Below are 11,020 nucleotides of genomic sequence, written 5' to 3' on the forward strand. Positions count from 1 at the left end.
TTCTACTCAGTCTATACTATATTATTCTCAGTGCATCAAAAGATCTTTGGATAAGGGGAAAAGTGCCACACATTTTTAGTTTAGCATAGAGTTTTTGAGGTTGTTCTTCAGAATGGCAAAATTCTGAAGGGGAAATGTCAAATAAATGTACATGAACCCTGAGCCTTAGCCATTGGGAGTTATTCTAAAAAGCAGTCTTCAAGAAGGCAGGTAGATCGAGGGAGTCCATAAGCAGGAGTAACATTTAATTCCTTAGAATTTTAGAAGAGTGTCCTTCCTCTCTCCAGATAAATCTCATGCTAATCCTCTCTCCCACAAATTGAGTTACACTAGCAAGGTTCTCAACAGTCCTGACTACTGTTTTCCAGAGGCTAGTGAGAACTGTGTGTGGTCAGGCACTATTACTATGGAGTTCTCCTGTAAGATCAGCGAAAGAAGGGACTCAAATTTTTATATATTAGAATCTATGGCGTTGTGATAAACTGTTCCTTTATCTGCTATTTGTTTACAGGAATTGTCCTCTGAAATCTTCCCTTCTGCATTCTTCAGGTTCTGGGTGAATAGTAAAAGCCTCTTTGGAGGAAGAATCTGTACTGAAGGTCTAACAGTTATTTAAATTATATTTTAAGCCTAAGAGAAATGTAAGATTTGTCAAGATTCTGCATCATATAGCTAAATCATACATTACTGAAGTCCAACTCTTACTTCAGTGAGAACCAGTCCATTGGCATCACTAAGTAGCTAAATGTTTTGGGGAATTTTTTCAGATGTTTCACACTGAGAGAATTTAATTTATAGCTCTGATGAAACTACATTTGAACCAGAAATAGTTTGGGCATGTGTGTGAGTGGATTAGAAAAGAAAAAATTCATCCTCTGTTAGACAAAATTGCATCAGAGATTTTTCCTGGCTGTAAGCAGAATCCCTCTTGGATCAGTTGACCTCTTTAATAGAAGAGTCTGTCCTTCCATTAAATCAAAGGGAACAGAAGTCAGTCCTGTAAGCAGGTGGTTGTCTCTGGGTGATGTCCAAGGTCAGACTTTCTAACTCTTGTCTGAGTTACTGGGGAAACTGCCCATGAAATTGGAGACATTGTGAAGGTAGAGGCTAAACAAGCTGCTCACTCCCTTGCTAGTGTTACAAGGACTCAAGACTAATGTGTCTTTGTGAGAACAGAAAGGCTTAAATTCTCACTTTCAGACTGATGAGATTTTAGACAAGCTGCACATTCTTCCTTATGGAAAAAAGTTAATTAATTGCTACTGCCTTCTAGACTCAGTTTCAGCATTGGGTGAACCAGCTCATTGCAGAGAATGAAGTTATTTGCTCAATGATACATCAACAGCATCTTATTTCTATTGAGTAAAATAAAAAGATATTCCCTGGAGTAAGAGTGGTTTGGATCACATTCAAGTCAGGCGCTGATTGCAAAAGCTGGAAAACATTAAGTGAGTTTTTTTAGGACTGGTTTATCAAAGTGGCACACAATGATTCAAAGCCACGTGTAGGATAGGTGGGATTTACTGATGTGAGGTGCTTATCCCAGGGGCATGCCTGTCCCCTTTTAAAACATTGAAATTGTATAGGAGATCTGTGGCCCTTTTAAAAATGGCTGGCCTAGACAATAAAAAAGACAACATTTTCTGAACTCCTTATTTGGAAAAAATTTTACATGAAAATTAGAGTAGCAAAGCATAAACATCCAGGTATTCTAAATTCAGATTTTGACTAAACTTCTGGATTTCTCAGGCACAGATTTGTTCAAGTACTGTGCTGTGGTGGAGTGCTGTGAGGCAAAGGAGAGAATCAATTATGTACTTGGAAAAATTAGAAAAATCCTGCTTGACAAGAAAGTTACTTGCAACTATTGAAAAGAGGGCTCTGCAATTTTTAATTCTTAAAATATGGAAAGCCTGACTATATTTTTGTCTAGTCACTATTTTTTTACCCTGTTCTGTTTAAAAGACTCACCTCCAGAACTAATTGGTCTGAAAAATATGACCATCATTACTACAGATGTCTCCATGTTCCTCATGTCATAAAGTGTTTTTGGAGATGCTGCGTAGATTTTTTCAAGTATAAGTGAGAGAGCAGCCTAGTGAAATTTTGCTATAATAAATCAAGATAGAGAAATCAGTATAGGACAATAGTGGGAAAATCAACCAGATAGTGTACTGGGGATTTTTTGACCCTGTCATTCTCTTTATCAAACCTATTCTTTAACACCTCAAATGGAATGTTTCTGAGTAGCCTGTTCAAAGAGTTAACCATCTTAAAATTTAAAATGTTCTTATTGATGGCAAATCTTAATCTTTTTCGATTTTATCAAATCTGCAGAGGGCAAAAAGGACAGTGGGTTTCATACTATCTCTAAAGCCCTTTCACATACTGAAAGAATATTTCTATTTCCTCTAATTTTATTTTTTTTAAAATGTCTGATTCACTGAAAGCCCAAAGCCTTTTTTCAGTATGGCTGAATAATCAGCTATTTCCCTATTGCATTTATAACTTGAATATTCCTTACTTAGTACTTTATTTAGCCTATACTGAATTTTACTACATTGATTTCAAGATGTGCCTTTTGTTTATTAACATTACTAAAAAAATAAAGTTGTGCTGGACATTTCGAACCTGTTTTAGTTTGAACAGCTCTGAAAATGTGATAAATATGTTTTCTAGTCAGTCATCCAAGACATTGAGGAAATTACTGAATGCAGTCTGCAATGGGTGTCTGCAGCCTGTCACTTTATTTCTTTTCACAACTGGGCAGATAAATTTAATAGCTACTTTGTGAGTGTACTTTCTTGGGTAGTTACAGACCTATTTACCAAAGTTTATCAATATGTACTCTGTATTTCTGTATTTTGTGAGCAAGAATTGTATTTAAAACAGTGCCAATAGCATCGCTAAGTGTAGTGTCTACAGTGTCTGGTCAAACCTCACCCTTTGTGAGTGCTGAAGCAAAGATTATACTAACCTTTCAGTCTTTACTATCTGCTGTTCTCTTTCTTTCCTTGTTAAGTTCTAGGTGTTATTTTCTTGCTGTCCTCTCACTCCTAAACTGTTTTTCTTGTTGAATTTTAAGTTTCTTGTTAGATGTAATTAATGTTCATTTGAACTACACTGTATATTATTCCTTTATAGTCTTTAATATATGCTTGTAGGTCCTTGTTCCTGCTTGTGTATTTCTTATTATATTTTTGTTGATATTTAGATTTTTTTTCCTTTCCTTTTTCTTTTCTAGTCTTAAAGAGCTTCTGATGGAGCCATATTGGTCTCTTATTGTGCTTCATGTTTCTTTTGCATCAGGAGAGTCTACCATTTTATCTTTAATATAGTCCCTTTCAGTAACTGTGAACCCTTTTGCAGTCTTTTTTCCCCCCCTAGAATAACTTCCCAAGAGAACCTGTCTTCTAGTTTCCTCAGTCTGATGAATTCTGCTTTTTTTTTTGGTCTCCATTGTCCTTATTCAGCTGCTCTGATTCCTCCCTTTTCTAGATTTGTGAACTCCCTAGTTTTGTAATCACTTTAACCAGGATTACTTTCTACATCAAACTTCTCAACCATGATCCTCCCTATTAGTTAGAATCAGTTGTAAAACAGCTGCAAACTTCTTAGTACCTTCTTCCATCTTCCTAAAGGACAGTTGTCCTCAATATGTTCTGAAAGCCTACTAGATTTCCTCCTCCCGACATTATTTTGCAGAACTTTTCAAGTCTCCCATAACAAATAAGAGAGCACCGTTTAAATGCTTTTATTATTTGCAAAGAGGAAAAAAAAGGGCTACTCCAAAATGTACCAAGCCACACTCTTCTAAGTCCTTCTGTTTAGGTTATTTCTGGCATATCCCTATTATGACATTGCCTTTATATTTTTTTTTAACTTTAACCATTCTCCTTGAGATGCTCAGTGTACCTCTCGCCTCTTCTGGCAGTTGAGCGAGGATCTGCATTTTTGATGTACAGTGTGGCATCTGCTTCTTTTTCCCTAGAGCCTGTCTTTCATAAACAAAGTGTACTCCTTTTTCCCAGCAGTTAGAGGAAACAGCATGGAAACACAACCATTACAGAGCAGTCACAGGCAGCTGCTTAGTCCAACTGGGACCATTTCTGTGTCATGTTCAATAGCTACCTCAAGAACTCTAGTAGTTCTAGAGAAAAAGAAGATTTCAGAAACTTCCTCAGTTTTGTCATACACTTTTCTGTATTTTTTCATCAGAAGGAAAGAGGCTGAGTAAAGGTGGAAAATTAGTTTGTGGAGCAAAAAACCCCTTTAATTATTTACATTATACACAATTGTGGTGAATATTCCATCCTTATATCTAGACCTTACTGGTGTGGATATGGTCAAAGGATCTTATAATAAATGAGGATTGTATTATAAACACCAGATTTTAGGTGAGAAAGGCATGGGAATTTTCCAGCAGAGTGGGATTGATTTTTTAATTTCAAAATTCCAGCCTATTTCTGCTGAAGTGTGCTCTCTTTAGCTGTGAGCAAATTTATTCCCAAAGCTACAGGAACCTTCATAAATTTGGTGCATCTTTCTAACCTAGTAGGGGTTATTTGGATTGCTATGAACAAGCCACACCAATCTTGACATCATCCTTCCCATCACTGCAAGGGCTTTTTATAATTTTGTGATGGAAAATACCACCTCTCCCTGTCTGGCAAATAGTTTTAATCCAAACAACAGGGGATGAAAGCTACAGTGCTTCCTTGGGATTATTGCAAAATTATGGAAACAAATTCAGAGCATTTATCACATTGTCAGAAGTTGCTCATGGTATCTCTGGTTCACTTGCACTGAAAAAACACAGAATCACTGAATGGTTAATTTGAAGGACCTTTGGCAATCACCTAGTCCACCTTCCCTGCTCTGAGCAAGGTGAGCTAAAGCACAGTGCCCATGGATACGTGTCCATGGACTTTTGAATATCTCCAAGGATGGTGACTCCCCAACCTCCTCAGGCAACCTACTCCAGTGTTTGAACAGTAAAAAGTGTTTTTTTTTTAATTTAATTGGAATTGCCTATATTTTGGTTTCTGCCTATTCTCTCTTTGGCCTATCCCTGGGAAATCTGTCTCTATTTTTTTACTCCCTGCCATCAGGGATTTAGACTTCTCTAGCCCGACTAGTCCCAGCCCTTTCAGCCTCTTCACCTATCTCATCGTCTTCATGGTGTCCTGCCTTGCTACCTTCAGTAAGCCTATGGATGTCTTTTTCCTTGTCTTCCTTCTTGCCTCTTTGAGGTTGACATTTGCTTTCTTCTAGGAAAGATGACCCAAGAGACACTTCACAAATTATGTGCTACTAAGTCACATGCCCCTATGTGTTTTAAATGTTCCCTAGTCTGGTCCTCCTCCAACACGGGCAAGTCTTGTTGCTCCAGAAAAATGCCCCAAAAAGAGTATCCAGAGTGTAGTGGGGAACCAGCCTTATGGTATACAGCCCATTTTAGAGATATGTTCACAAACCAGATTTTTTTGGCTAGGATTCAGTTTAATGTAGGCTGTATTATTTTTTTTCAGCTTTAATTTTAAAAACCAAACAGAAATACCCTTTGATAAAATTCAGTCCAATGACATTTCTTTTATGAAAAACATAAGCCTATTTAAAGTAAAATGTATAAATTATATCCTCTAACAAAACATTATTGATATAAAGGTAGAAAAAGTCATAATGTAAAATTGTCTCCTGAGGAACATGCTAGAAAAATCTTAACTTCATTCTGAATAGCACTGAACAAAACATTATTCTTTCTGTAGAAATACTGGACAACATGTATCAGCAAGAACATACTTGATGACAATTCACTGATCCATACATGCACACAGGATGCATACAAGTAAGTAGGGACATTATGAATATAACTCTGCCTACTTATTTGGACTTCTGAAAAACTTAATTGTTATTTGCATGTCTGTTCCTCTTACAATGCAAGGTAGAAAGATTTTGTGTAAACTTCAGAGTATTTGGATTTGAAAAATTTACACCAAGGGTAATGCAAGAGTTGGCTGAGAATTGCTTTTGGTTTTTTGTTTGTTTGTTTGTTTGTTTGTTTGTTTGTTTTTTTTGTTAATGTGCCCTTTTGAGAAACTCCCTGCAACCCAAGAAATCAAAATGAAATTCCAAAAATAATCTTTTAGTTAAGAACACTATCTCCTCAGAGCATGAATGTCCTTGCTTTGTAGAATACACTGCAGCAACCAGGAATGATTAGCTGGCTGTGGCTTCATTTTCTCCAGATGATGGAATGGTTCATAGTTCAGAAAGATATCCAGTACAATATTAAATAAATGAGCAAATACATGCTCATCCTCTGTTCTCCCACATGCTTCTGCAGGTGAATAGCCATGACTGGGAGCTATGGATATAGGGAATACTGCTTTGGTTTTATTACAGTCTTAGCTATTATTCCTAGAGCCTGTAGTAGTTTGGACCACAAAGTTCTGGAATCAGATGGTCAGGATGGGAGAGCAAGAATGGTGCTTTATGGCAGGCTTTCCTCAAGAGGGGTGGATATCTTTCCAGATGCCAGGTTGCAGTCTCCAGTGGCAGCCTGCTGGCGGTCCCTGTGCACAGGGGGTCTGCTCAGGCATGGGGTGGGCCCTTGTGGACATCTGCCCATGCATAATACAGTCGTGCAAGGGAAAGTTCTGGGCAAGGAATTTCCCATTTTGCAGCTATACCTGGGCTCATGAGTCAGAACACTGAGCTTTTTCCCCCTAAAAGGCAAAATTTAGTACTTTCTCTCCAAGTGGTTGCTGTCCTCTCCCCTTACTAAAAAACCTGAGAGGCTAAAAGCCTGTCTTCTTGAGCCAAAATCAAAGGAAGTAGAATGAGGCTCTCTGTGAGTTTAGATCCGTTTGGATTTACAAAAGACATACTTTGTACACCAAGTGTACATTTACTGATTAAAAGGAAATACAAGTAATAATGCCATATAGTTTTATTCAGAAGCTGTCTGTAAAAACACCACTTGGTTGCAGTGCAAATATGCCAACACATGCAGCCTTTCCGTCCAGGTATGTATTAAAAACTATTGCCCTTAGACACTCTAACAATTTGCATATACAGAATCCACTATGTCAAGCAAAAACAACTTGCATAATGAATTGCACATGCACAAAAAAGGAGGTGTGCAAAATAAACACATCAACTAGCTGAATACTAATTACCTGTATGCAAAATCTGCAGACACTCAATATGCAGAACCAATCAGTTATCACAGTGAACACCTATAACTAATTTCCTCCAGGAAGAAAATTTTCCATTAGCTTTAGTGAATTTATACCCATTATAGAAAGGTTGTAGCTATATAAATATTATTTTAGTTTAATTGGATTAAAAATTAGAAATGCAAATTCTGGTGCACCATATTTCTGAGTCCTTGTCTCCCTTTTTATGGTAATACCCTTCTAATGGTTTAAGCCTATGAAGAAAAAACACTGAAGATTTTAACTAGCAGCTTTGCAGGGGGGCAGAAAGGAGCAAAGAAGATTTAGTGGTGAAAAGAGCAAATAAATAGGTGCTCCAAGATTAAAAAGAGGGTAGAAGTGCATGCTGAGCTGTTGAAAGACCTCTCTGTGTTTAAAGAAAAATATTGTTTGGTTCTTTCACCAGTGCATGATCAAAATAAGAGGTACAAATTAGTTCATGGCTGCTGAAGCTACAAAACATCATGCAGAGAGCTGTCTTTGGGAACGTTTTAATGAGGAGAAGAGGTCATCAGACTGTGACATTGCTTTTCAGAATTCTTCAAGAACAACACAGACTTCCTGTTCCAAATGTGGTAAAGAATAAAACAACCTTAGTAGTAATCGTACAACTTTTGAACCGTGTTCCTTGGAAATACTGTACCGTGCTCATTTTGTAGCTTTAGTTAGCTATCTCAAAGGAACTCTTCCATATTTTCCATGTGCTCTTATTTCAAAAGTACAGTGAAATGATAGAGCTTCAACAAGGATTATATTTATAAAATAAAGTTTTATTCAGTCTTCTAAAGAGATTTTAATGTTTTCATTGCTCTAGGTGAAATGGTACACTGTGGCTCTGTTCATTAACATTTAGCATCAGTGCAAAAATCAAGGATTACCACATACAGTTTGAAAGGACATCCAAAATGACTTTGAAATTAAATTCTCTTCAATCTTAGTTTTGCAGCATTTTAAACATGATTTTAAAATGTATAAGTTAATGGCATTCCAGGTCAAATATTCCCAGGCCAATAATAAGTTCCGCATAGAATTTCATTATTTAAATTTCTGGCATACTGTATATGCTGACTGAGATTGAAGAAGTCCACTGTAAATTTAATAAATAAGATGTGTACTACCATGTATTTATTGTAAAAGAAGCTTCCTTAAGGATATTTAGAGAGACTATTAGCAAAGAGAAGATACTGATAAATCAAATAATTATTCTAAGTTATGTGTATCTCACAACTGACATGGTCTCAGGATTAGCAATAATTATTTAAAAAAGGAAATAACTAGCAATTGACAAGAGTTTTTCTCCTGATAAACAATGAATGAAAAAGAATGTGAAAGAAATAGATATTAAAATAATGATTTCTAACCCTCTTTTTTAAAGGTTTCTAACAGTAAGAAAGAATACAAATATATCTAAAATAAGGTTCATGAATCAGGTACTGTAGTTAATAATTTGGCTACAAATTGATTTATCTATTCATTAAAACAGAAGAAGCTTTATGACAGGCCTTTCTATTTTTAGAATGATTGAAGTAAAATTTCACTTGGGAAAGCATAGCAACATGGATATAAAGGTGATGTGGATGGTATTGCATGTGGCATGGAAATTTTATTTTCATCCTTTTGTTGCATGTCCTTTTAAATTATAGTTACTATGGCAGGAGAGTTAAAGATAGCATAATCCATAATGAACAACACCTGTCTTTTTCCACTAAATAAAGGGGTAAAACAAATTTGGTAGCTGTCTTCTGTAGTCAGAAAAAAATTTCTATCTTAGCAGTTCCTCTCAGTTTTTTCCAGAGCACTAGTAAATGTCTACCACATGAAGTATGTCATTCTATCCTGAATATTGAAAGTCTAAAAACACCTCGTATATCTATTTGTTAACAAAGCTGTGCTGTCAAAAATACATTTTAGTAATACATAATTATTTTTATGCCAATAGTCTTACAGCTTCAAATATTAATTATTGCCTGCTCTTTGCACTCTGCAATATTCTCACATGAATCAGTTTTCTTAATAATTTATACTCTGTGGTGTTGTTTCCTTGTCTTTTATGTGAGGGACTAAATAGGCAGCTGAAAATATTTTATTTGTCTGTTTCATATCTAAAAAATCTTGATGCAAATTTTTCCCACAAAGACTAACAAGTTTGTTGGTTTTCAGTTTAAACCTTTAATCCTGTTTGAATGGATTGATGACTTTTTCCTTGGTTTACCAGAGTCTTCTGTCAGTGATTAGGGCCTGGGAGTTTGGACTAATCTGAGATTTCTCCTCTTTTTTTATGCTCATTCTAGTGCCCATTACTGTATTTTTTTTCCCTTTCCAAGAATACCACTGTATTCTATTCAATAACCATTGCTCATTGAAAGAAGATGTCTTAGATAGCCAATTAGCTGTTATGCATAGAGATTTTAACCAGCATGGTACCAGTATTTGTTACAGGGCTGTAAGCAAAGCATTGAAAAATAAATGTTTAAAAAGAGAGGGGAGGAAAAGGAGATTCTGAATTTCTGAATTCTGCTTTCAATTATCCCAAACTACATCTAGAGCAATAATAACAAGTGCAAGTTTTACAAATCAACATGATAGGAGAAAAGACTTTTTGATTCAGTGAATAAGCTATGATGTAGAAATCCTGCAGCAGTTTGACTAGTAAGTATGCCTTTATAATTAGAGTATCAATGATTCTCTGACTAAAGCAAAAGTGTTGTAGGGTTCTTTGATAGCAAATGTGGGCAGCTCTTGGAAACTTTTATATAACTGTCATAAAACAAGGCTACTAAATGTTCCTAAACTGAATGCCATCAAATCCTATTATTAACTTCATTGACTGCAACAGATATCTAACATCTTCTTGAGACATAAAGATGTAAGTTTTGAAAAAGCCCCTCAAATTGAGAGAGAGTATAATAATAAAGGGGTATGATCTAGGAAAAAATATAACTCTTATATATCTGTATGTATCTTTTTTCTGTAATCAGAGCTTAAACTACCAGTCTTAATATGGTTTCTCGATAAGGAAAACAAACAAAACAAACAACAACATACAAAACAAGTATTTAAATATTTTGTTTACATAAAGTGATGTTCTTCATTAAATGGCAAATATATATCTTCACAGTAGAATGATCCATAAACTATCTGTAAGATTATAAAAGAATCATGGTATATGTGTATAAAATGATGTTACATTAGTTGAGTATTTATTTGTAGTTCTGATAGTGACCAAACATAAAAGTTTATGGCTTTCATGCATATATTTTATCTTTTTAATCAAAATGTATGAACATTTGAGCATCTTCAAAAATATTTTATTTGCTTACATAAACATGTTGTTTAAAAAATTTAGTAATATTTTGTAAAATTAATATATTTATTTAACTCTCCTGAATATTTATCAAACATCAGTTGTACAGAAAAAGAATTGATTGTTGTATCAAAATTATTTTTGGAACTTTATTTCATATAGTTTTGATTCTCAGTGTGAACTTTTTTTTTAGTAAACAATAGTCTGCAGTATTTTTGAAGTGGTCTTATTTTGGGCAAGGGACTACAGCAGATCTTGAAAAGAAGAGGTCAATCCATATAAAGCAGAGAAGGTTTCTCAAGACTTTTCTATTCTAGAACATGGTGTTTTAACACAGAATTTTCTATTAAGAAGCTACTCTAAATGTCTACTGATACTAAAGGAAATGTCTGTTGGTACTGAAGTAGCTATTCCCACTTTTTTAATATTGCTGGGTTAAATACAGTACATCTGAATTAACATTTTAAGGAAAAATGTTAACATTTCACTGAATTAA

The 11,020-nt window shown here is 35.2% G+C and overlaps 1 long non-coding RNA gene across 1 annotated transcript in view; it reads left to right on the forward strand.

Moving 5' to 3' along the window:
- The window catches only part of LOC146763451 (uncharacterized), a 54,460-nt gene extending 43,440 nt beyond the window's left edge, over positions 1 to 11,020 (forward strand). Inside the window, exons 3-4 of the long non-coding RNA XR_014951795.1 lie at positions 5,769 to 5,848; positions 7,627 to 11,020. This is a non-coding gene — a long non-coding RNA (uncharacterized LOC146763451). The remainder of the gene's footprint in view (positions 1 to 5,768; positions 5,849 to 7,626) is intronic.

Source organism: Lonchura striata, chromosome 1A (genome assembly GCF_050655825.1).
Source record: "Lonchura striata isolate lonStrDom1 chromosome 1A, ASM5065582v1, whole genome shotgun sequence".
Classification (NCBI taxonomy): Eukaryota; Metazoa; Chordata; class Aves; order Passeriformes; family Estrildidae; genus Lonchura; species Lonchura striata.